At 44.5% G+C, this 27330-nt stretch overlaps 1 protein-coding gene and 1 non-coding gene across 2 annotated transcripts in view; one reads left to right on the top strand and one right to left on the bottom strand.

Annotated features, from left to right (window-relative positions):
• Positions 1-11534, bottom strand: part of NRK (Nik related kinase) — a 96403-nt gene extending 84869 nt beyond the window's left edge. The window contains 1 exon segment of the mRNA XM_070759943.1: positions 11045-11534. The gene's annotated coding sequence lies outside the window, so the exon portion shown is untranslated.
• On the top strand, positions 1168-1239 carry TRNAC-GCA (transfer RNA cysteine (anticodon GCA)). The gene has a single exon. It is a non-coding gene; the product is annotated as a tRNA-Cys (tRNA).
• Positions 11535-27330: the final 15796 nt, after the last annotated feature.

The following is a 27330-nucleotide window of genomic DNA, read 5'->3' as shown; positions in this document are numbered from 1 at the left end:
CTTAAATAGTTGAGCTAGGTTTCAAACTAGATTTTGATTTTCTTTCTCTCTTCCTTACTCCCATTCTTCATCTTTCTCTTTTTTCTTCCTCTCTTTTTTCTATCTGTTTCTCTCTCTTCCTCTCTTCCTCTCTCTCTCCTTCCCTCGCACTCTTTCCCTCTCGGCTTCTGGGCAGGTTTGGAAAACTCTGAGTTGATGATGATTTTTAAGTGAGCGAGTTGCTCACTGCTCAGCTTAGAGGGAACTATGCACTCCGTGGCCTGCATTGGCTGCCAATCAGTTTCCCGGTCACAATTCAAAGTGTTGGTTATGACCTTTAAAGCCCTACATGGCAATTGGACCAGAATACCTCCGGAACCCGCCTCTCTACCGCACGAATCCCAGCGACCGATTAGGAAGCTGGCCTTCTCCAGGCCTCGTCGACCAAGACAATGTCGTTTGGCGGGCCCCAGGGGAGAGAGCCTTGCCTGTGGTGGCCCCGCGCCTCTGTAATCAACTCCCCCCAGAGATTAGAACGGCCCCCAACCTCCTTGTCTTTTGCAAATTACTCAAGATCCACCTTTATTGGCCAGGCATGGGGGAACTGAGACATCCTCCCCCCAGGCTTTTTATATTTTATGTTTGGTATGTATGTGTTGTATGGTTTTAATTGCTGGGGTTTTATATATGTTTTATTTTGAATATTAGATTTGTTATCACTGTTATATTGTTTCTATTATTGTTGTGAGCCGCCCCGAGTCCTTCGGAGAGGGGGCGGCATGCAAATCTAATAAATAATAATAATAATAACAACAACAACATCAGTGATTCCGATGTTCCCTTGAATGTTGTTAAACTGGATTGCAATGAAAGGATAGCAAGAGTAAATTCTCTTCTTTTGCTATCTGCCCTTCCAAAGAACAGGATTTAACAATTTCCCTGGCAACAAAAGACACTTCAAAGCCTAAACATTGGTAGCCTGAAACCAACAACCACACGTGTCTTAATAGTGAAAATAAACTCAGGGCTTGCACGCTTGGAAACTTTACTCACTGCCAGGGAAGTACACACAAACCTGTGTGTACAATTGCACAATGAACTGAAGGAAGCAACAACTTGTAGGTTCAATGTGGCAGCAACCTAGCAATCACAGGAGCCCCAGCAGAACCATTCAAATTTCAGGAAGGAGGGGGTATAGCTCAGTGGTAGAGCATTTGACTGCAGATCAAGAGGTCCCTGGTTCAAGTCCGGGTGCCCCCTTGTGTGAGTAAGTTTTTTTTAAAAAAAAATCAACAGGACTGACACAGACTTCAGAGGAGAAATCAGAACTGCAGAAAAAAACAATTGCTGCCAACCTGCCTTCCACTGAGGACCTGTATACTGCACGAGTCAAAAAGAGGGCGGGGAAAATATTTACTGACCCCTCACATCCTGGACACAAATTGTTTCAAACTCCTACCCTCAAAATCTCACTACAGGAGCACTGTACACCAAGACAACTAGACACAAGAACAGTTTTTTCCCCGAACGCCATCACTCTACTAAACAAATAATTCCCTCAACACTGTCAGACTTTCTACTAAATCTGCACTTCTATTCTACTAGTTTTTCTCATCATTCCTTTCACCCATTTCCTCCCACTTAGGACTGTATGACTGTAACTTGTTGCTTATATCCTAAGATTTTTATTAATATTGCTTCTTCATTGCTTATTTGACCCCTATGACAATCATTAAGTGTTGTACCACATGATTCTTGACAAATGTATATTTTTATCTTATGTACGCTGAGAGCATATACACCAAAACAAAATTCCTTGTGTGTCCAATCACACTTGGCCAATAAAAATTCTATTCTATTCTATTCTATTCTATAAGAAGAGAGAAAAAAAACCTAGAACGAAGGAAGAATTTTCTAACGGCGGGAACAATCCACCCACTTGAACAGTTTGTCTCCAGGAGTCCCAACTGCTCAATTCTTGAGGTTTTTAAAAAGAGGCTGGATACCAAGGAGGGTGGGGTTGGACTAGAAGACCTCCAAGGCCCCCTTCCAACTCTTGTTATTCTCTTCTTCTGACTTAAATCAGCAGTTCGAGCCTTGCCTGTTGCTCTTTCCTGCAAAAGGACTTTTCTATTTTTTTTTTCATTCTGTAAACATGGCTCTAAAAAAGAGTTCAAGGTCCCTGCCCTCAAATTGTAAGGGTAGCTTAGAGGAAAAAAAGAAGGGGAATAAAAAAGTCCTTCTTTGAGGGCCCCTTCCAACGGCGTTTTGCCGCAACCAAACCAATAAAATAAAAAATTGCACGGCGAAAAGACGTCAGATGTGGTTCCTCTCTTTATACACATCCCTCTGTATGTAGGAAAGAACTCCACTGAAGTTTAACCAAAAGTTGTGGGAGAAATTTTTATGGGCACTGTTCCTCTTTATTCCAACTGTGGAATTTGCACAATGTACCGTACTTTCCAGAGTATAAGACGCTCTGTTTTTCTCCCTAAAAGAGGCTGAAAATTTGGATGTATCTTATATTCCAAATGTAGCTTTTTTCGAAGCTTTTTTTCACAGCGCTAGACGATCTTCCAGCTTGCAGGATTTTTTCATTGCTACTCCAAAGCGTTTTTTTTTTAGCCCTAATTCTTTGCAGGCTTGTTTTCATTGCTACTCCCTCTGAAAAAAGGGTTTTCTTCAGCCCTAACCCGGGGATAAAATAATGTGCTGATGCTGAACAGACTAAGGATACTAACCAGATGAATACCTGGTAGGTAGATGTTTTACCACTATAGTGGTACCCCTACTTACGAACTTAATCCATTCCATGACCCAGATTCTTAAGTAGAAAAGTTTGAAAGAAGAAGCAATTTTCCCCATAGGAATCAATGTAAAAGCAAATAATGTGTGCGATTGGGGGAAACCACAGGGAGGGTGGAGCACTCTTTCCTCCCAGGAGATTCCTAGAGAGGCACCACGGAGGCTTCTCCTTGCTTTTTTCCGGCTCTGTTTCCTCCCAGGAGAATTCCTAGAGAGGCCCAACGGAGGCTTCTCCCTGCCTTTTCTGGCTCTGTTTCCTCCCAGGAGATTGAGAGGCCCCATAGAGGCTTCTCCCCACCTTTTCCGGCCCTGTTTCCTCCCAGGAGATTCCTAGAGAGGCGCCACGGAGGCTTCTCCTTGCCTTTTCCGGCTCTGTTTCCTCCCAGGAGATTCCTAGAGAGGCCCCCCCAGAGGCTTCTCACCTTTTCTGGCCTTGTTTCCTCCCAGGAGATTCCTAGAGAGGCCCCACAGAGGCTTCTCACCTTTTCCAGCCCTGTTTCCTCTCAGGAGATTCCTAGAGAGGCCACACAGAGGCTTCTCCCTGCCTCTTCCAGTTACAGTTTCGGAGGCTCGGGTTTGTAAGTGGAAAATAGTTCTTGAGAAGAGGCAAAAATATCTTGAACACCCGGTTCTTATCTAGAAACGTGCGTAAGTAGAGGCATTTGTAGGTAGAGGTACCACTGTATTTTCCTCTCTGAAAACTAAGGTGCGTCTTATCCTCTGGTGCATCTCATACCTCCAAAAAATTATGGTACTTTTAAATATAAAAAACCCAGGAGGGATGTGTGTTGCGATGACTCCACATCTCGGGGGGATTGGTATGACCATTGGTGAGGAGGAAGGCCTGGGGTGGGGGTTGCCGCAGACCTTGAAGGCAGACGTATTGGAAATGCCTTCGGATAGGACCTGTGCCAGTCATAATCAGTGACTCAACCGATGCACAGGAGGTGCCTTAAACCTCATTTCGGCGGGGTTTAAAAACTTTGCATAACTCACATCTGCAGCTGAAACAAAGAAGGCACCGAGGTCCTCTCTCAAATTCAAGGATTTCCTGAACCCCACCCTTTCTAAAAAAAATTTGGAGGCAGAGATCAGCTGAGCTAATAAAGGGAAGAACAAAACTTTGGATGGCCCTCGTCCAAGGATTGCTGGGAAGACATACAGAAAATAAATTCATTTTTTAAAAAAGCAAACACGAGATTTGGAGAGAGAGAGAAGAGAGAGAAAAGAGAAAGAGAGAGAGAGAAAAAAGAGAAGAGAGAGAAGAGAGAAAAAGAAAGAGAAAAGAGAAAGAAAAAAGAGAAAAACACAGAGAGAGAGAAAGGAGAGAGAAAGGGAAAGAGATAAATGACAAAAGAGGCAGAGAGAGAATGAGAGAGGAGAGAGAGAAGAGAAAAGAGGAAAAAGAAAGAGAAGAGAAAAAGATAAGGAAAAAGAAGAGAGGGAGAGAGAAAGAGAATGAGAGGGAGAGAAAAGAGAGAGAGAAAAGAAAAGAGAGAGAGAAGAGATAGGGAAAGATTAGAGAGGGATATATAAAAGAGGCACAGAGAGAGAGAGAGAGAAATGGGATAGAGAGTGTGTGTGAGAGAGAGATGAGAAGAGAAAGAAGAGCGAAAGAGATATGGAAAGAGAAGAGAGACAAAGAGAAAGTGAGGGAGAGAAAAGAGAGAGAGGAGAGAGACAAAAGGAGAGAGAGAAAAGAGGGAGAAAAGAAAAGAGAGACAAAAGAGAGAGAGAAGAGATAGGGAAAGAGAAGAGAGAGAGAAATAAAAGAGACAAAGAGAGAGAGACAGAGAGAGACGAGGTAGAGAGTGAGTGAGAGAGATGAGAGAGAAAGAAAAGAGACACAGAGAGAGAGAGAGAGAAAAGAGAGAGAGAAGAGAGAAAGAGATAGGGAAAGAGAAGAGAAAAGAGAAGGAGAGAAAAGAGAGAGAAAACACAGCATTTTCCCGTACACAAAATATTGGTCAGTGGGATGGAATGACATTGGTGACAAAGCATGCATTCAGGATTATGAATCTTCAAAGAAGCCGCGGCTGCAAAGGACACCATCTTTAAAATATGAAGTTCAGACGCGCAAATGGAAAAGTTCTGGCTGCGGTGACTTCATCTCCTAAATCTTTTCGGAGTTCCAAAACTTCAGAAGGAGGGTGGTAAAACTTTCGGCGGCCTGCAGCCCCACATCCACTCTGGGTGTTTTCCTCTCCAAGGGCCAAGGAAAACCCTTGGCATAGGCCAGAGGTCCAGATGCGGCCAAATCCCGTCAGGATGGTTGACCCGAGTCCATGTGATTGGCCTCATCGCCCAACATAGAAACATAGAAGATTGACAGCAGAAAAAGACCTCATTGTCCATCTAGTCTGCCCTTATACTATTTCCTGCATTTATCTTAGGATGGATATATGTTTGATCCCAGGCATGTTTTACTTTCATTTCCTGTGGATTTACCAACCATGTCTGCTCTGGAAGTTTGTTCCCAGCATCTACTCCTCTTTCAGTCAAACAATATTTTCTCACGTTGCTTCTGATTAACCTCAGATTGTGCCCCCTTGTTCCTGTGTTCACTTTCCTATTAAAACACTTCCCTCCTGAACCTTATTTAACCCTTTAACATATTTAAATGTTTCGATCATGTCCCCCCCCTTTTCCTTCTGTCCTCCAGACTATACAGATTGAGTTCATGAAGTCTTTCCTGATCGGTTTTATGTTTAAGACCTTCCACACCATTTTTGTAGCCCGTCTTTGGACCCGTTCAATTTTATGAATATCTTTTTGTAGGGGAGGTCTGGAGGACAGAAGGAAAAGGGGTGGGACATGATCAAAACATTTAAATATGTTAAAGGGTTAAATAAGGTCCAGGAGGGAAGTGTTTTTAATAGGAAAGTGAACACAAGAACAAGGGAACACAATCTGAAGTTAGTTGGGGGAAAGATCAAAAGCAACGTGAGAAAATATTATTTGACTGAAAGAGTAGTAGATCCTTGGGAACAAACTTCCAGGAGATGTGGTAGATAAATCCACAGTAACTGAATTTAAACATGCCTGGGATAAACATCCATCCATCCTAAGATAAAATACAGAAAATAGTATAAGGGCAGACTAGATGGACCATGAGGTCTTTTTCTGCCGTCAGTCTTCTATGTTTCTATGTCTCCAGAACTGGACACAGTATTCCAAATGGGGTCTCACCAGCACTCTCTACAGCGGGATCACAGTCTCCCTCTTCCTGCTTGTTATACCTCTAGCTATGCAGCCAAGCATCCTACTTGCTTTTCCTACCGCCCGACCACACTGCTCACCCGTTTTGAGACTGTCGGAAATCACGACCCCTAAATCCTTCTCTTCTGAAGTCTTTGCTAACACAGAACTGCCAATACAGATCCTTCTCTGATTCAGATTTTTCAACATTTCCCAGGAGGGGACGGTTGAAAATTTGGCCCATCAAAGAAAAATTCACATTTTGTGCCTCACTTCCTTTCTTTCCTCAGCGAGATAGTTTAAATCTACTCCACCCAGCATATCTAAGAAACGACGTGGACAGATGCGCTCTCGGTCTTTTTATGAGTCACCAGGGTTGATGTGGCTACAGAAAAGGCAAATGCAGTTTTAGTTGTTTTGAGTAGTGATAATAATAATAATAATACACCCTTTTTTCCTCAGGAAGTAACATTTCCTCTCTATTCGGATCTGATTCCACCTCAAGGCAGCTACAATTCCAGTTATTGTCCTGATCTGGGATGGGTCATGTTCTGTTGAGCTCTCTGGCAGAATTTATTTTTATTATTTATTATTTAGATTTGTATGCCACCCCTCTCCGCAGACTCGCGGCGGCTCACAGCAAAACAAAACAATTCATCACAAATCTAAATTGAAGTTAAAATATTTAAAAACCCCATGTGCTAAACAAACATACATACAAACATACCATTCATAAATTGTATATGCCCGGGGGAGATGTCTCAGTTCCCCCATGCCTGACGACAAAGGTGGGTTTTAAGGAGCTTACGGAAGGCAAGGAGAGTAGGGGCAGTTCTAATCTCTGGGGGAGTTGGTTCCAGAGGGCCGGGGGCCGCCACAGAAAAGGCTCTTCCCCTGGGGCCCGCCAACCAACATTGTTTAGTTGACGGGACCCAGAGAAGGCCCACTCTGTGGGACCTAATTGGTCGCTGGGATTCATGCGGCCGGAGGCGGTCTCGGAGATATTTTGGTCCTCCTGAAAAGTCAGATACAAATTACAGGCACACACACGTTTGAAAATTCAAAACAATGTTCTTTATAACGAAAATTCACTTAAACCAAGCCCTCTTTTGGTACAGCAAAGAGCACTCGTCTCCAAACAAACTGGTAATTGGTACAAGTCCCTTATCAGTTCTGAGATACTTAGCTTGCAGCTGTGAGGCAATTCACAGTCCTTCTTCTTCACAAAGTGACACACACTTTGCTCTGGTTTAGTTTCAAAGCGGGGGAAAAGGCAACACACCAAGGTCGAAGTCAGCAAGGTAGGCACGAAACACAATGATCAGATAATCCTCCACAATGGCCAAACCTACACGCTGCTCTTTATAGCAGCCTCACTAATTACCAAAGCCCCACCCAACCACAGGTGGCCTCATTTTCTTTGATAATAATCTCTCAGTTGTTGCTGCCTATGCATCGCTCTCCGCATGCGTGGCTGTATCATTAACTCTTGTTCCGAATCCAAGGAGGAGCTAGAGAATTGATCTTCTGAGCTATCTGCCCCACCCTCCTCCTCCCTGTCACTCATGTCTTCTTGGTCAGAGGAGCCTTCATCATCAGATTCCACCAGGGGGGGCAAAATAGGCCTGCGGCATGTGGATGTCTCCCCCACATCCACAGTCCTTGGGGCAGGAGCTAAGCCAGAGCTAACCACAACAGATCAGAAGCAGCGATGGACAATTTGATTTCACCGAAGTTTGATTTACTTGGAGTTATATTCTGTTGTTTAAGTGTTCCTTCTTTTTTTTTTAAGCAGTGTACATAATTTTGTATTTATGTATTTATCCTATCATGTTTATGGAGTGTAAAATTGGAAGAGGGTGACCCTTTGAAAGCCGTAGGCAACAAAATTCCATTTTTTAATGTGTGCCAATTAGTGTACGTTGAAAACCACAATAAAGTTTGATTCTAAAATAGCTCTTTGAAGAGTTTTGCTGTCCTCAACTTACACCCAATTCATTAAGCGACTGTTTGAAATACAAAAACACTGGGGAAAAATTGACTTATGACCGTGTTTCACTATCGCCGCAGAGTCTTGTGATCTGAATTCAGACCCTTTGGCAATCGACTCACACTTATGGACAGGTCACATTGTCCCCCAGGGTGTGATGGGGATCCATTTTTTTGCAACCCAAGTCCGATTCACTTAACAATCGGGTTACTCACCGAATGGCTGGCTGTGCTTTGTTTACATCCAGTTTGGTCTTAAAACAGGACGCAACTCTCTTTAAGAATGGGTGTGGAAATTTGGGGCTCAATTGTGCTCGAAAATCACGCGATAAATCCCGTGGCTTGGATTTAAGCCGCGCTGACCTCAGGGTGGGATTCGTCGAAGACCTTCTCCCTCCTGCGTTGTGCAAATCAGTGGAAGAGGGCACCCCACTCAGCCTTTGCACACTGACAATTTGTATCGGAGATGTACAGTTAAAGGGCTTTTCCATGGAGCTTGGAGAAAGCATACATGGGGCTACCTTTGAAAAGTGTTCGGAAACTTCAGATCGTGCAGAACGCAGCCCGCGAGAGCCATCGTGGGGCTTCCAAGATTCGCCCACGTTTCCTCAACACCTCCGTGGCTTGCATTGGCTGCCGATCAGTTTCCGGTCACAATTCAAAGTGTGGGTCATGACCTTTAAAGCCCTACATGGCATTGGAGCAGATTACCTCCGGAACCCGCCTGCTACCCGCACGAATCCCAGCGACTGATAAGGTCCCACAGAGTTGGCATTCTCCGGGTCCCATCGACTAAACAATGTCGTTTGGCGGGCCCCAGGGGAAGAGCCTTCTCTGTGGTGGCCCTGGCCCCTCTGGAACCAACTCCCCCCAGAGATTAGAATTGCCCCCACCCTCCCTGTCTTTCATAAACTACTCAAGATTTATTTATACTGCCAGGCATGGGGGAGTTGAGATATTCCTTCCCCCTAGGCCATTACAAGTTATGCATGGTATGTTTGTTTGTATGTTTGGTTCTATTATAAGGGTTTTTAGTTTTGTTTTATTATTGGATTGTCACATGCTGTTTTTATTATTGTTGTTAGCCGCCCCGAGTCTACAGAGAGGGGGCGGCATACAAATCCAATAAATTATTATTATTAAATTATTATATGTGTGTGTGTCTGATTTGTAAGGAACAAAAGGGCCAACCACAGGGGGAAAAAACCAGCTGTAGGATTTCCCTTTGCAACTATGGGTGGGAAGGAGATTTTTCACACTATCTATGGCCTCGCACACCTCATCGCAAGTTTCTTTGAAGGCGGGAAGCCACCTGGCTTCTGGGGGCCCCACCTTAAGATCCTTTGAAGGATCATAGAAACATAGAAGACTGACAGCAGAAAAAGACCTCATGAAACATCTAGTCTGCCCTTATACTATTTCCTGTATTTTATCTTAGGATGGATCTATGTTTATCCCAGGCATGTTTCAATTCAGTTACTGGGGATTTATCCCCAGATATGCCCATGTTTCACCAACACTCCGCAGTCTGCACTGGTTGCCGATCAATTTCCGGTCACAATTTCAAAGTGTTGGTTATGACCTATAAAGCCCTTCATGGCACCGGACCAGAATATCTCCGGGACCACCTTCTGCCACACGAATCCCAGCGACTGGTAGGTCCCACAGAGTTGACCTTTTCCGGGTCCCCGTCGATTAAACAATGTCATTTGGCGGGTCCCCAGGGGAAGAGCCTTCTCTGTGGCGGCCCCGACCCTCTGGAACCAGCTCTCCCCTGAGATTAGAACTGCCCCCCCCTCCTTGCCTTTCGTAAGCTCCTTAAAACCCACCTCTGCCATCAGGCATGGGGGAACTGAGACATCTCCCCCGGGCCTATACAATTCATGTATGGTATGCCTTGTGTGTATGTCTGTTTTAATAATGGGTTTTAAAAATGTTTTTAAATTACAGTATTAGATTTGTCTTGAATTGTTTTATTGTTATTGTGAGCTGCTCCAAGTCTCCGTACAGGGGCGGCATACAAATCTAATTAATAAATAAATACATAAATAAACCTAGAATCCTGTATCCAGGTTTGGTCACCACACTATATATAAAAAAAGATGTTGAGACCCTAGAAAGAGTGCAGAGGAGAGCAACCAGGATGATGAGGACACTGGAGGCTCAAACACACATTGACCTCTTGCATGTGAGAGAGTCCAGAAATACTTCACAAGAAGAGTCCTTCACTGCTGCTCTCAAAACAAACTACCTTACTCCTCCAGACTTCAAACACTACCGCTAGACAATTTACAACAACTGTGGCCTTCGGAACTGATTTAACTGTTGTTGATAAGATCATCCTGTTAGTGACTACTTCGCCTTCAACAACAGCAACACAAGAGCACGCAATAGATACAAACTCAATGCAAACCGCTCCAAACTGGACTGCAGAAAACATGACTTCATCTAAGCTTCTCTCTCTTTCTCTCTTTCACCTTCCCTCCTCTCACTCTTTTTTCTTTCTCTATCCACTCTGTCTCCCTGTCTTCCTCTGCACATGCTTGTCTGTCTCTCTCTCTCTCTCTCTCCATCTCAGCTTCTTTCTCTTTCCCTCTTTCACTTTCCCTCCTTCACCCTCTCTTCTTTATCCACTCTGTCTCTCTCTCTCTCTCTGTCTCCCTCTCTCTCTGTCTCCCTCTCTCTCTCTGTCTCTCTGTCTCTCTCTCCTCTGTGTCTCTCTCTCTGTCTCCCTCTCTGTCTCCCTCTCTGTCTCCCTCTCTCTCTCCCTCTCCCTCTCCCTCTCTCTGTATGTCTCCTTGTTCCCTCGGTGCGTCTGGTTGCCCAACCTCCTCCAAAGTTAACCGGGCCACGGACAACTTTTAAAAGACCGCCTTCCCACGATCTGCAACCCCAAACCTGTTGCAGCCCCTGGCAAGCTCGCGGCTCCGGCTTTAAGACGCGCGTTTGCTCCAAAGTCCCCAGGACTCCAGTGGGAAAAGGCACGAGCCCAGAGAAACGGCGGGGGCCGTGGGAACGCAGCAGGCCCGCTCCTCTCTCTCTTCCTCTCCCGTCCCGTGCAGGACCCGCTTACCCGGAGCGCTCCGAGGTCGGTATTATCCAAGCTGCGCGCTGCGCAATCGCTGGCCATGGTGACTTCCAGGGATGCTGGCAAGCTCCAGGCTGCGCGTCGGGGCAGGGGAGGCGGGCGGCCGGGCTAGGTGGCTCTGGGGCGGCTTCTGGTCCACCCCGCGGCGGTTCTGGCGGGCTCAGCCGTCGTCCATGGCCGGAGAACGGCCGCCGGGACCCAGCGCAGGAAACCCGGCATGCAGAGCCGGAGAAAGCGGGAGGGGGGAAAAAAGAAAGAGAAAGGGGGAAAAAAAAGGGGGGAAGGAAGGAAGGGAAAGGAAAGGAAAAGAGAAGGAGAAGAAAAGGAAAAGAAAAAAAAGGAAGAAGGGAAGGAAGGGAGGAAGGAAAGAGGAGGAGGAGAAGAAGAAGATACTTGGCTGCTCCTGCCTCCCCCCTCCCTCAGTCCGAGGGTGAGGACCCAGCCGCTCCGCCGCCCAGATGCTCGCAAGGACAACAACTTTCACCCAGAAAAGTTCCAAGGGAAAAAGTTTGCGAGGAAGTGACGTGGGCCGGGTGGGGGAGGGGTGAGGCAACAGCTGGGCCGGCTGGGGGGGAGCAGGGGGACGCAGCTTCAGAAGGGAGGGGGCTCGGCTCCTGGGATGCCCCCCCGCGCGGCTCCTCTCTCTCTCCGTGAACCCGGGAATTGGGCGGTTCGCACAACTGCCTTTGCCCGCTTGCTGCATCAACGCCCTCTTTGCATTTTGCAGGCGCTGCGGGTTAACGGGCGAAGCCCCAGCAGAAGCCTCTTTCCTTCCTTCCTTCCTTCCTTCCTTCCTTCCTTCCTTCCTTCCTTCTTTCATTTCTTTCTTTCTTTCCTCCCTCCCTCCTTTTCTCTTCTCTCTTCTTTCTTTCTTTTTTCTTCCTTCCTTCTTTCCTTCCTTCCTTCTTTCTCCCCTCCCTTTCTCTCTACTTCCTTCTTTCTTTCCTTTCCTTCTCTTTTCTTTCCTTCCTTCCTTCTTCCTCCTCCTCCTCCTCCATTTTCTTTTCTTCTTTCTTTCTTTCTTTCTTTCTTTCTCTACCTTCTTTCCTACCTCTTTTTCTCTTTTCTTCTTTCTTTCTTTCTCTCCCTCTCTTTCCCTTCCCTCCCTCCCTCCTCCCTCCTTTCCTTTTCTCTTTTATTCCTTCCTTCCTTCCTCCCCCCCTCCCTCCCTTCTTTCTTTCTCGCTCTCTCTCTCTGGTGTCTCATACTCTTCACCCAATATGGGTCAGCCTTCAGAGGCAGACCACTCTCCTTTCCAACTTCTGACTATAACCTGGTTGCTTGTATTTCTACAATTTATATTGTTTTATTTAGTTTCCTAGTAACAACAACAATTATTATTATTATTATTATTATTATTATTATTATTATTACTAATTAGATTTGTATGCCACCCTTTTCCGATGACTCAGGGCGGCTAAACTTAAATATACTCTAAAACCCCAATTCTTAAAGGCAGCCATCCCCATTCATCCCCATCATAAATGATACATTCATGTCATCATCCAGAGACAGGAACTCAACGGCCCCCGGCCTGCTGGCCAAGGTGAGCCTTTAAAAGACTCGCTTGCGGAAGGCCAGGAGGGTGGAAACGAATACGAATCCTCCCCCTGCCATGCCCACAGAACCGGTAGGGGAAAATCTTGCATTCCAGCCCTGCTTCAAAGCCTTTTAGGTTGTGAGACCTCACCCTAGCCCATTGCCATGGGGAAGGAGGGGACGATTTGTGCCTCTTAGCCCAGCTTCCTCCACTGCAGGAAAGAGCATCCCGGCTCAAGCCACAAAAACAACCACTCGCTACCCACAGTCAGGGTGTGTTTGTGTGTGTGCACGTGGGCTAACCTACTTTCTAGAAATGACACAGAGGTGCGAGCAAGGCTCAAAGTGTTGGTTATGACCTTTAAAGCCCTTCATGGCATCGGACCAGAATATCTCCCGAGACCGCCTTCTGCCGCACGAATCCCAGCGACCGATTAGGTCCCACAGAGTGGGCCTCCTCCGGGTCCCGTCAACTAAACAATGTCGGTTGGCAGGCCCCAGGGGGAGAGCCTTCTCTGTGGCGGCCCCGACTCTCTGGAACCAACTCCCCCCGGAGATCAGAACTGCCCCTACTCTTCCTGCCTTCTGCAAACTCCTCAAACCCACCTTTGCCGTCAGGCATGGGGAAACTAAACATCTCCCCCTGGGCACGTTGAATTTATATATGGTATGCTTGTGTGTATGTATTTTGTATATGGGTTTGGTTTTTTTTTTTTTAATTTTTCAATATTTTAATTAATTGGATTATGTATTGGATTGCTTTTCACTTGTTGTGAGCCGCCCCGAGTCTTCGGAGAGGGGCGGCATACAAATCCAAATAATAAATAAATAAATAAATAAGTTCATTGTACAAATTATAACTCTGGGCAGATATATACAGTATATATTTATAGAGAGAAGGAGAGGAGGATGTAACTGCAGATACAGAGACCTTAAAAGAGACACACCTTAAAAAATAATAACGCTACACAGAGGATCAAATAGCAAGACTTCCTGAGAGAGAAGCTAAAATTAGAGCAAAAAGTTTTTGCATACAGCAACTCCCCTCAATGTTTGACTTTTGGCCTGGGCCCTGCTAAAGAGCACCCAGTTTGGGAGAAAGAGGCACCACCTGTCCACTTATCATCATATTTGTATTTTTTTATCCCCTTTATTAATTATTTGGACAGGGAGTCCCTGCTCACTGTCACTAATGCCCTTATCACCTCGAGGTTTGACTACTGCAATGCTCTCTACATGGGTTCGGAAACTGCAAATTGTACAGAACACAGCCATGTGAGCAGTCATTATTATTATTATTATTATTATTATTATTATTATTATTATTATTATTATGTCAATACAGCACAGCAAATGAGATCACTATGCTGGATTTCGTATTTTATCACCAGTCGGGCACTTCCCAAGCACCTAGGACTGTGTGATGTGGCGGCGAATTATGTGTGCGGATCCCAGTAAAGCGGCCTTTTGCAATTGACAGGTGGAGATTTCGTCAATTCCGATGGTTTTCAAATGTCCGCTGAGATCCTTTGGCACTGTGCCCAGCGTGCCAAAGACCACTGGGACCACTTTCACTGGCTTATGCCAGAGTCGTTGCAGCTCGATTTTTAGATCTTCGTATTTCACTAATTTCTCTAGCTGCTTCTCCTCAATTCTGCTGTCTCCTGGGATTGCGATGTCGATGATCCATACTTTCTTTTTCTCCACAATCAGGATGTCTGGTGTGTTATGCTTCAGAATTCGGTCAGTCGGAAGTTCCACGGTAGTTTTGCTTGCTCATTTTCAACCACTTTTTCGGGCTTATGATCCCACAAGTTCTTTGCTACTGGGAAATGGTATTTCCAGCACAAGTTCCAGTGGATCATCTGTGCCACAACATCATGTTTATGCTTGTAGTAAGTCTGTGCGATCTTTTTGCAGCAGCTGAGTATGTGATCGATTGTTTCATCTGTTTCTTTACAGAGTCTGCACTTTGGATCGTCTGTTGATTTTTCAATTCTGGCTTTGACAGCATTTGTTCTAATGGCCTGTTCTTGTGCCGCCAGCATTAGTCCTTCTGTCTCCTTTTTGAGTGTTCCACTTGTAAGCCATGACCAGGTCTTTTCTTTATCCACTTTGCCTTCAATCTTCTCCAAGAACTGTCCATGCAATGCTTTGTTCCGCCAACTGTCCATACGACATTGAGTTAAGTTTTTCTGTACTGATCCTTAGTTTGCTTCATCTTGAGAAGCTTCCTATTGTTGACCTCCATCATCGTTGACTATTATTATTATTATTATTATTATTATTATTATTATTATTATTATTATACTTGTATGCCACCCCTCTCCGAGGACCCGAAGCGACTCACAACATGCAATAAAAAGCAATATGTATACAAATCTAATAGTTAAAAACAGTAAACTAAAATCCCATTATGTAACAAACAGTCAGTCTACTCAATCACATCCACACATAACATTTAACAGTCAGAGAAAAAGGGGGCATGATCTAGCTGCCCCATGCCTGGCGACATAGATGGGTCTTAAGGGTCTTGCAAAAGGCGAGGAGGTTGGGGGCAGTCCTAAACTCCGGGGGGGGGAATTGATTCCAGAGGACAGGGGCCGCCACAGAGAAGGCTCTTCCCCTGGATCCCACCAGACGGCATTGTTTTGTTGACGGGACCCGGAGAATCCCAAGGTCTTTTACGGAGTGAGGGTTGTCTGTAACGTCCTGTTTATTCAGCTTGTATTTGGTGTTCAGATTCTTTTTGCCAACGTGTAGGACAGAGCATTTTTTTTGGCTGAGATTTGGAGTTGCCAGATGTTGGACCATTCAGACACAAAGTCAAGGTCTTTTTGGGAGAGTAGCTGTGTTATCGGTGGTGTTGAAAAGTCTGACATTGTCGGCGAGGAGATGAGACCAAATTAAAGTAAGTAAGCAAGTAAGAAAGAAAAAGAAAGAAAGGACAGAAGGAAGATAAGAAAGAAAAGAGAAAAGAGAGAAAAGAAAAAAAGAAGAAAGAAGAAAAAAGAAGAGGGAACAGGGGAAGAGAGAAAAAAAAGATGCCCGTGTTAAAAACTTCAGGATGTTGGCTTTCAGGAAAGGGAAGTGAGAAGAGGAACTTTGTTGACTTCAGCCAAAAGCCTCTTATTTTGCTCATAGTCTGGAGGTTCTGCCTCTCCTGATATTTTCTTGCTATTCTATCGCCCCAGGAGCAGGGACCTCATTTCTTTTTATAAACCAAAACATCAGGGAACCAGAACTGAGAAACCACCATGGCTTAAAACGAAAGCAGCGCCTTCTGCAAAAATAGGGTGTGCCTCCCCCATTCTGCAAAGCCACAAACTCCTGAAAGTTGCTGCAGTGGTGACTTTATTTCTTAAACACTATCTATTTATGTATGTATGTATGTATGTATGTATGTATGTATGTATGTATGTATGTATCTATCTATCTATCTATCTATCTATCTATCTATGTATTTCTTTCTTTCTTTCTTTCTTTCTTTCTTTCTTTCTTTCTTTCTTTCTGTATTTATTTATTTATTTATTTATTTACTTACTTACTTACTTGCTTGCTTGCTTATTCAATCTATTTATTTATTTATTTACTTACTTACTTACTTACTTGCTTATTCAATCTATTTATTATTTACTTACTTAACTTACTTACTTACTTATTCATTTTATTTGTTATACAAATATAGCATTGTATTGTAGCATGTTTCTGCCGCACCAATCCGATTAGGTCCCACAGAGTTGGCTTTCTCCGGGTCCCGTCGACAAAACAATGCTGTCTGGCGGGACCCAGGGGAAGAGCCTTCTCTGTGGCGGCCCCGGTCCTCTGGAATCAACTCTCCCCCCGGAGATTAGGACTGCCCCCCACCCTCCTTGCCTTTCGCAAACTCCTAAAAACCCACCTTTGCCACCAGGCATGGGGAAATCGATTCCCCTTGGCCGCTCCATTTTATGTATGGTTTGTTTGGGTTGTATGAGTGTTTTTAAATCAAGGGTTTTTAACTGTTTTCCTGTTTTAATCATTGGATTTGTATTTTGTGTTCCTGTTGTGAGCCGCTCCGAGTCTTCAGAGAGGGGCGGCATACAAATCTAGTAAATAAATGAATAAATGAATAAATGAATGAATGAATGAATGAATGAATGAATGAATGAATGAATGAAAGAATGAATGAAGTAGAGCTAGAAAAGATAAAAAGACATTAGCACAGGAACGGTAAGCACGAAGGTGTATTTATTCACGCCCCTTACAGACCTCTTCGAAAAGGGGAGAGGTCTTTTGTAGATAATGTAAGGGGAAGAAACAACAGAGTCCGGTAGTGAATGCCAGGGGTTGACCACTCTATTGCTGAAATCGTATTTTCTGCAGTCTAGTTTGAAGTGATTTACATTTCATTTGTATCTATTGCGGGCTCTTGTGTTGTTGTTAAAGGTGAATTAGTCACTGACAGGGAGTACATTGTGATGCATGATTTTATGAACAACAGTTAAATCAGTTCGGAGGTGGCGTAGCTGTAAATTTTCTAAACATAGTAGTTGAAGTCTGAAGGAGTAAGGTAATTTGTTTAAGTGAGGAGGAGTGGAGGACTCTTCTTGTGAAGTATTTCTGGACTCCTTCAATTGTATTAATGTCTGTTATGCAGTGTGGATTCCATACAACTGAGCTGTATTCAAGAATTGGTCTGACAAATGCTTTGGATGCTCTGGTTAGTGCTCCTAAGCATTCTCCCTGGTAGCCTCTCTACATGGGGCTACCTTTGAAAAGTGTTCGGAAACTTCAGATCGTGCAGAATGCAGCTGCGAGAGCAATCATGGGCTTCTCTAAGTATGCCCATATTACTCCAACACTCCGCAGTCTGCATTGGTTGCCGATCAGTTCCGGTTACAATTCAAAGTGTTGGTTATGACCTATAAAGCCCTTCATGGCACCGGACCAGAATATCTTCGGGACCGCCTCCTGCCGCACGAATCCCAGCGACCGGTTAGGTCCCACAGAGTCGGCCTTCTTCAGGTCCCCGTCGACTAAACAATGTCGTCTGGCGGGACCAGGGGAAGAGCCTTCTCTGTGGGGGGGCCCGACCCTCTGGAACCAGCTCCCCCCTGAGATTAGGATTGCCCCCACCTTCCCTGCCTTTCGTAAACTCCTTAAGACCCACCTCTGCCGTCAGGCATGGGGGAACTAAAACATCTCCCCCTTGCCCATGTTGTTTTGTTGATTGATTGACTGTGTGCCTGTTTTTTATATATATTGGGATTGTTTTATGAAATTACTAATTTTAAATTGTAATTAGATTGGTGGGCACTGGATTTGTTATTATGTACTGTTTTGTTTTTTTTATTATTATTGTTGTGAGCCGCCCCCGAGTTTGCGGAGAGGGGCGGCATATAAATCCAATAAATCTAATCTAATCTAATCTAAAAAGGGGAGAGAGCCCCCCTCAGAACCCTCACGGGACCCCACCAATTCTGCCCACAAAGAGGGATATGGAGAACTGAGGTTTCTGCTCCAAGTTCCTCTTGGGCCTATTCACTCTACCACCATGTTCTCTCTCTCTCTCTCTCCCAGCTCTGTTCTTCTGCATTCTGCAGGCTGAAATGTTTGCCCCCTAACCCAGTTTTTTGGGGAAATGCATAAGGCCCAGCCAGCTTTCCCTCTCGTTTACAGAGAAGCAAACAGGGCCCTATCTCATGTCTTTGCAGGGTTTTTTTCCACCTCGCCAGATGTCGCGTGACCCACAACTTTTGGAAATGGGGACTGTTGTGGTTTTGAGTCAGCACACAACGCCACCAGACGGGAGTCTAAGCCCCGTCAGATGTTTTCTGGAAAGACCAAAGAGTCGGACTTTTGATGACTCCACGACTTTGTTCATCGATGGTCTCTTGTCCACAATACAAAGAAAGTTGGGTTTGACTTCTGCCTCTCGGATCTTCCCAGCCTTTAACTGAAGGTATTCTCTTCGACGATGGTGTACAACTCTTCAATACTACGAACAATACTGCTACCCTCCAAAAAAGACCTTGACTGTGTGTGAGAATGGTCAAACGTCTGGCAACTCCAAATCTCAACCAACAAAAGCTCTGTCCTGCACATTGGCAAAAAGAATCAGAGCACCAAATACCAGCTGGATAAACAAGACCTTGCAGATAATTCTCACTCGGTCCAAGACCTTGAAATACTCATGTCCAATGACCTATGTGCCAAAACCCACTGCAACAACATCGCCAAAAAGGCTTCAAGAGTTGTTAACCTAATCCTACATAGCTTCTGCTCCGGCAATCTTACACTACTAACCAGAGCATACAAAACTTTCGCCAGACCAATCCTTGAATATAGCTCATTTGTCTGGAACTCAGACCGCATCTTGGATATAAACACTCTAGAAAATGTCCAGAGATACTTTACTAGAAGAGCCCTCCACTCCTCCACTCGCAACAGAATACTTTACGCAACCAGACTTGAAATCCTAGGCTTAGGAAGCATAGAACTACATCGCCTTTGGCACAATATAAGCATAGCTCATAAAATTATCTGCTACAATGTCCTGCCTATCAATGACTACTTCAGCTTCAACCACAACAATACACGAGCACACACCAGAAGCAAACTCAAAGTAAACCGCTCCAAGCTTGACTATAGAAAATACAACTTTAGAACAGAGTGGTTAATGCCTGGAACTCACTACCTGATTCTGTGGTTTCATCACCAAACCCCCAAAATTTTACCCTTAGACTATCCACTGTTGACCTCACCTGATTCCTAAGAGGTCAGCAAGGGGTGTGCATAAGTGCACCAGCGTGCCTACTGTCCCCTGTCCAATTATTCCCTGTTATCAATACCCATCTTATGTATATAGCCGCCCCGAGTCTGCGGAGAGGGGCGGCATACAAATCTAAATAAATAAATAAATAAATACATAAATACATAAATACATAAATAAATAAATATAAACAATGTTATATAGAATAGAATAGAACAGTTTTTCCCCGAATGCCATCGCTCTGCTAAACAAATAATTCCCTCAACACTGTCAAACTATTTACTAAGTCTGCACTACTATTACTACCAGTTTTTTCTCATCATTCCTGTCGCCCATCTCCTCCCACTTATGACTGTATGACTGTCACTTGTTGCTTGTACCCTTAAGATTTTTTATTAATATTGATTGATTCCTGATTGCTTATTTGACCCCTATGACAATCATTAAGTGTTGTACCTCATGATTCTTAACAAATGTATATTTTCTTTTATGTACACTGAGAGCATCTGCACCAAAGACAAATTCCTTGTGTGTCCAATCACACTTGGCCAATAAGGAATTCTCTCCTCTCCTCTCCTCTACTCTACTCTTCTCTACTCTACTCTTCTCTACACTTCTCTACTCTTCTCTTCTCTTCTCTTCTCTTCTCTTCTCTTCTCTTCTCTCCTCTACTCTACTCTTCTCTTCTCTTCTCTACTCTTCTCTTCTCTTCTCTACACTTCTCTACTCTTCTCTTCTCTCCTCTACTCTACTCTTCTCTTCTCTTCTCTACACTTCTCTACTCTTCTCTTCTCTTCTCTACTCTACTCTTCTCTTCTCTACTCTTCTCTTCTCTACACTTCTCTCCTCTCCTCTCCTCTACTCTTCTCTACACTTCTCTACTCTTCTCTTCTCTACTCTACTCTTCTCTACTCTTCTCTTCTCTACTCTACACTTCTCTACTCTTCTCTTCTCTTCTCTTCTCTTCTCTTCTCTTCTCTTCTCTTCTCTTCCCTGTTATATCTGTACAACTTTCAAAACTGTTATATCCATGTATATTACAAATAGGTACTACACAAAATTAATAAATAAAATAAAAATAAACCTAAAACACAACCGATCTCATTTAATTTCTGGGGATCAGCTAAACTCACCTGTAGTCTCCCCCCCCCCCCCTGAATTGCAGAGAAAAAGAAGCTGAGCTTAGGGGAAAAAATACAACGACTATCAGTGTTTTCCTGAAAATTCTCCAGTTTGCCCTAAAACCCCTGGTTTTTTCTAACTAAGGGGGAAAAAAACCCACACACCTTGATTTCAAATGAAGCTGCTCATTTCCTGGTCAGGAAAACAGGGATGAAGAGGAAGTGTGCAAGGAAATGGATAAAACTGCAATCCGGTTAAGGAAGCGGTGGGACCCTCCCAGGGGGGAAGGACTGGAAGCCCTCGACCTCTGCGACCCAGCGCTGGCTCTTTACATGTCTGTAAAGGAGGTATATATTTTGTTTGCTCGCTCCTGGAAGAAGATCCGTGAGAGTTGCTCATTGTTTACAATAGAGAAAGCGGAGGGGAAGTTGTTTCTTCCTTTGTTTGTTTGTCAAACATGTACAAGATGTTAACAGGTTTAGGTATAAATGTAAACATAAGCAAAGTAAGTATAGATAAATGAAGACAATAGGACAGGGACCGTAGGCACAATGATGTGCTTATGCAGGCCCCTTCCAGACCTATTAGGCAGTGGTGGGAGGGAAGAAGAGATAGGAGAGAAAGATGGAGGGAGGGAGGGAGGGAGGGAGGAAGACAGATGAGAGGGAGGGAGGAAGGAAGGAAGACAGAAGGAAGGAAGGAAGGAAGGAGAGGTGGGAGGAAGGGTGGAGGGAGGGAGGAAGACAGATGGAGGGAAAGAGGGAGGGAAGAAGAGATAGGAGAGAAAGATGGAGGGAGGGAGGGAGGGAGGAAGACAGATGAGAGGGAGGAAGGAAGGAAGACAGAAGGAATGAAGGAACGAAGGAGGGGTGGGAGGAAGGGTGGAGGGAGGAAGGAAGACAGATGAGAGGGAGGGAGGAAGGAAGGAAGACAGAAGGAAGGAAGGAAGCAAGGAAAGAGGGGAGGGAGGGAGGAAGACAGAAGGAAGGAAGGAAGATAGAGGAAAGGGAAGGAAGGAAGGAAGGAGGGGTGGGAGGAAGGAAGGAAGATGGAAGGAAGGAACGAACAAACGAAAGATGGAAGGAAGGAGGGGTGTGAAGGAGGGATGAAGGAAGGAAGACAGATGGAGGGAGGGAAAGAGGGAGGGAAGAAGAGATAGGAGAGAAAGATGGAGGGAGGGAGGAAGACAGATGAGAGGGAGGGAGGAAGGAAGGAAGACAGAAGGAAGGAAGGAAGCAAGGAAAGAGGGGTGGGAGGGAGGGAGGGAGGAAGACAGAAGGAAGGAAGGAAGATAGAGGGAAGGAAGGAAGGAGGGGTGGGAGGAAGGAAGGAAGACAGAAGGAAGGAAGGAACGAACGAACGAAAGATGGAAGGAAGGAGGGGTGTGAAGGAGGGACGAAGGAAAGAAGACATGGAGGGAGGGAAAGAGGGAGGGAAGAAGAGATAGGAGAGAAAGATGGAGGGAGGGAGGAAGACAAATGAGAGGGAGGGAGGGAGGAAAGAAGAAGGAAAGAAAGAAGGAAGGAAAGGTGGGAGGAGGGTAGAAAAGAAAGAAAAGGAAGGGAAAAGGAAGAAAGCAAAGGACGGAGGCGGGAAGAGGAGAGGAATGTGGTAAAGACAGGTGAGGTCTGAAGCATCTCTCCAGAACTATTTATAAGGTATATACAGCTGTAGCATAAATATTGTCTTCCATAAAAACCACCCATAGCTGGGGTCCTGGGGAGGCCTTCGGAAGAGAGAAGGGGTTGCCTCCCACTCTTCCTTCACAATTCAGTAGAAAACCGAGGCACCAAGTTCCCTGCGTGGGTTGGAGGGCGACACGGTTTCAGGAGCTGTTCCTTATTTTGGAATAAAATGTGGTCTTCCTTTGCAAGGTAATAAAGAGCAGAGTCATTTCTTCCTTATTCCCGCCCCCCCTCCCCTCTTTGCGGGATACGTAGCATTAAGTGTGGAAAGCAATTTTAATTTAACTTGCCATCTGTTTAAATTGCTCGAGACTTTATTGTTCTCCAGCTCGGCTTCCTTAAATGCTATATTGTAAAATTACTTTTAAAAAGAGAGAGAGAGAGAGAGAGAGAGAGAGAGAGAGAGAGAGAGAGAGAGAGAGAGAGAGAAAGCACCAGCCTTCAAGACTATATTACTCATGAGAAATGCAAAGGAAACCAATGAGACAAATAACCCGGCAAGCCAATTTAAGGCTCATTAATTATGGGTTGCAACTAACTTAATGCGCATTCTCCGAGGGTTAAGAAAGGCTGCCTATAAATATATTAATTAAATAAATATAACGTACCAGAGCCCCACTAGTGGGTTTCACTTACGTTTGCTATGGGTTTGGGAATGGCAGGAGGCGGGAGAGCATGTAAAGAGTGTTTTTTTTAAAAAAATCTTTATTAATTTGTTATATTAAAAGAAATAGAGAAGGGGGGGAAAACCCACAAAAAAGACATAAACAAAAACGAAAACAAAACATGGTAGAAACATAGAAACATAGAAGACTGACGGCAGAAAAAGACCTCATGGTCCATCTAGTCTGCCTTTATACTATTTTCTGTATTTTATCTTAGGATGGATCTATGTTTATCCCAGGCATGTTTAAATTCAGTTACTGTGGGTTTATCTACCACGTCTGCTGGAAGTTTGTTCCAAGGATCTACTACTCTTTCAGTAAAATAATATTTTCTCATGTTGCTTTTGATCTTTCCCCCAACTAACTTCAGATTGTGTCCCCTTGTTCTTGTGTTCACTTTCCTATTAAAAACACTTCCCTCCTGGACCTTATTTAACCCTTTAACATATTTAAATGTTTCGATCATGTCCCCCCTTTTCCTTCTGTCCTCCAGACTATACAGATTGAGTTCATGAAGTCTTTCCTGATCCGTTTTATGCTTAAGACCTTCCACCATTCTTGTAGCCCGTCTTTGGACCCGTTCAATTTTGTCAATATCTTTTTGTAGGTGAGGTCTCCAGAACTGGACACAGTATTCCAAATGTGGTCTCACCAGCACTCTATATAGCGGGATCATAATCTCCCTCTTCCTGCTTGTTATACCTCTAGCTTTGCAGCCAAGCATCCTACTTGCTTTCCCTACCGCCTGACTGCACTGTTCACCTATTTTGTGACTGTCAGAAATCACTACCCCTAAATCCTTCTCTTCTGAAGATTTTGCTTGTATCTTGAACACTCAACGATTTACACATTGGCCAACCTACTTGTTGGCCTTGCTGCTACTAATTTTAGGTTTTTTTTAATCAGCCTATTAATTTCACATTCACATTGATATTTTCTATATTATTATCTGAATCTTGACCCTTGATATTTTCACTCTTATCACCCAAATCATAAATCCAAAATTAATTGTTAAGCAACAATTTTATTTTATATATCTAATATATAAAAAGGAGTAACAAGGAATAACAAGATTGCTGGCAATTATTCCTCCAATATACTTTCTAATTTTGAAAGATTTGACTGCGTTATAGATGTTTAAGATTTTAAATATTTTTTTTAATTGACTTAGTCATACCATCTATTCCATGTTTGGGTAGAATTTAGTATTGTCTTTTTGTTGAATTTCCAATGTTTTTTATTATGTCTGGTTGGAGGGGCGGAGCCTCAAACCACCGCTACCGGTTCGCCCAAACAGGGCTGAACCAATAGCAACGCACCAGAGAGGTCATGCCATCTTTGGCGCTACCGTGGCGCCCTCTAAGGCCGTCGCGGGCGCATGCCCATCAGCGCAAGATTTTGCATCTGCACATTGTTCTGTCGAGCTCTCTGGTACAATCCTCCCAAAAACGTACAGATACAATTTCAGACACACACACGTTTGAAAATTCAAAACAATGTTCTTTATAATGAAAATTCACTTAAACCAAGCCCTCTTTTGGGATAGCAAAGAGCACTTGTCTCCAAACAAACTGGTAATTTGTACAAGTCCCTTATCAGTTCTGTGATACTTAGCTTGCAGCTGTGAGGCTATTCACAGTCCTTCTTCTTTCACAAAGTGAAACACACTTTGCTCTGGTTTAGTTTCAAAGCGGGGAAAAATCAGCACACAAAAGGTCAAAGTCAGCAAAGCAGGCACAAAACACAACAATCAGATAATCCTCCACAATGGCCAAACCCACAGACTGCTCTTTATAGCAGCCTCACTAATTACCACAGCCCCACCCAACCACAGGTGGCCTCATTTTCTTTAATAATAATCTCTCCGTTGTTGCTGCCTATGCATCGCTCTCCGCATGCGTGGCTGTATCATTAACTCTTGTTCTGAAACCAAGGAGGAGCTAGATAATTGATCTCCTTCTGAGCTGTCTGCCACACTCTCCTCCTCCCTGTCACTCATGTCTTCTTGGTTAGAGGAGCCTTCATCAGCAGATTCCACCGGGGGCAAAACAGGCCTGCAGCATGTGGATCCACAGTCCTTGGGGCAGGAGCTGGGCCAGAGCTAACCACAACAGTAGCAGGCCATCCCTGCAACCCACAACCGCGATAACCCATTCCAAGCAAAAAGTGATGGTGTACCAACACCATTTTAATTTTGCAAGCTGTACAATGTAATTCTTGTTCTGGAATTTTTCTGGTGGCAAATCTAGGGAGAAAAAAGAAAAAGCTTGTGTAAAAAAAAATAAACAGCTGTCTTCAAAATTGTGGGCAGCTGGGTGTGCATATTAATTTGCCTCCGTGGCACCCAATCTACCACTTAGCACAAAGATGGCTGCTGGGTGTGTATGTAAAATTCCTACCCACTGTGGTTTTAAAGTTAAAATTCATTATACATGCTCTGATTAGTAACCCAGGTTTGGGGGAAAAAGAATAATTAATTTAAAGGTCCCACAGAGTCTGCCTTCTCTGGGTTTTATCGGCCAGACAATGTCGGCTGGCAGGACCTAGGGGAAGAACCTTGTCCGTGATGGCCCCGGCCCTCTGGAACAAACTCCCTACGGAGATACATACCATCTCCTAACCCAGTCATATTGGTCAACAGATATTAATGGGAAGTACAGTGATACCTCATCTTACAAACGCCTCATCATACAAACTTTTCGAGATACAAACCCAGGGTTTAAGATTTTTTTGCCTCTTCTTACAAACTATTTTCACCTTACAAACCCGCCACCGCTGCTGGGATGCCCCGCCTCTGGACTTCCATTGTAAGCGAAGCACCTGTTTTTGTGCTGCTGGGAATCCCCTGAGGCTCCCCTCCATGGGAAACACCACCTCCGGACTTCTGTGTTTTTGTGATGCTTCAGGGAAATCCCAGCAGCGCAAAAACGGGCGCTTCGCTGTCGAGGGGAGCCTCAGTGAAATCGCAGCATTGCAAAAACACAGAGGTCCGGAGGTGGGGTTTCGAGGACTTCGGTGTTTTTGCGATGCTGCAATTTCACTGATGCTCCCTTCGCTGGGAAACCCCACCTCCGGACTTCCGTTGCCAGCGAAGTGTTCATTTTTGCAATGCTGGGATTCTCCTGCTGGGATTCCCCTGCAGCATCGCAAAAACACAGAAGACCGGAGGTGGGGTTTCCCATGGAGGGGAACCTCAGGGGAATCCCACGAGCACAAAAATGGGTGCTTCGGCTGGCAAAAGGGGTGAATTTTGGGCTTGCACGCATTAATCGCTTTTCCATTGATTCCTATGGGAAACATTGTTTCATCTTACAAACTTTTCACCTTAAGAACCTTGTCCCGGAACCAATTAAGGTTGTAAGACAAGGTATCACTGTATTTGCTGAGACTGTCGCTGAACCCCTGGCTGGCCCTTGCGTAACCCTGGTTGAAAAACACTGCCCTAGACTTTAGGGAAGACTCCTGAAATGTGACGATGGCAAAAAAACAGCCCAGCGGCCAGTTGGCCCTTTTGGCTGTTTTTCACCATTCCTGGTCTTCAGGAGTCCGTTGTGATGGCTGTGCACATGCGATGGGGCAGTGGGGAGAACACACATGCGCTGGGGGAAGGACGGGAGTTGTACACATCCAGAAAAAAACACGCAGTGCACCAGTAGCAGCGGCAATGGCAATCCGTCCTTTGCTCCATTCACCTAATCATCTTCGCTGCTCTTTTCTGCTAGAAACATAGAAACATAGAAGACTGACAGCAGGAAAAGACCTCATGATCCATCTAGTCTGCCCTTATACTATTTTTTGTATTTTATCTTAGGATGGATATATGTTTATCCCAGGCATGTTTAAATTCAGTTACTGTGGATTTACCGACTACGTCTGCTGGAAGTTTGTTCCAAGCATCTACTACTCTTTCAGTAAAATAATACTTTCTCACATTGCTTCTGATCTTTCCCCCAACTAACCACAGAAAGTGCCCCCTTGTTCTTCTGTTCACTTTCCTATTGAAAACACTTCCCTCCTGAACCTTATTTAACCCTTTAACATATTTAAATGTTTCGATAATGTCCCCCCTTTCCCTTCTGTCTTCCCAACTATACAGATTGAGTTCATGAAGTCTTTCCTGATACGTTTTATGCTTAAGACCTTCCACCATTCTTGTAGCCCATCTTTGGACCCGTTCAATTTTATCCATATCTTTTTGTGGGTGAGGTCTCCAGAACTGGACACAGTATTCCAAATGGGGTCTCACCAGCACTCTATATAAGGGGATCACAATCTCCCTCTTCCTGCTTGTTATATCTCTAGCTATGCAGCCAAGCATCCTACTTGCTTTTCCTACTGCCCGACCACACTGCTCACCCGTTTTGAGACTGTCAGAAATCACGACCCCTAAATCCTTCTCTTCTGAAGTTTTTGCTAACACAGAACTGTTTAGTTAGAAGCCTCCAAGCTCACTTCTTTTGGAGTGTGTCTCTCTTTGTGTGTGTGTGTGTGTGTGTGTGTGTGTGT

Source organism: Erythrolamprus reginae, chromosome 8 (assembly GCF_031021105.1).
Source record: "Erythrolamprus reginae isolate rEryReg1 chromosome 8, rEryReg1.hap1, whole genome shotgun sequence".
Taxonomy (NCBI): domain Eukaryota; kingdom Metazoa; phylum Chordata; class Lepidosauria; order Squamata; family Dipsadidae; genus Erythrolamprus; species Erythrolamprus reginae.
This window is presented reverse-complemented; position numbering and strand designations above follow the sequence as displayed.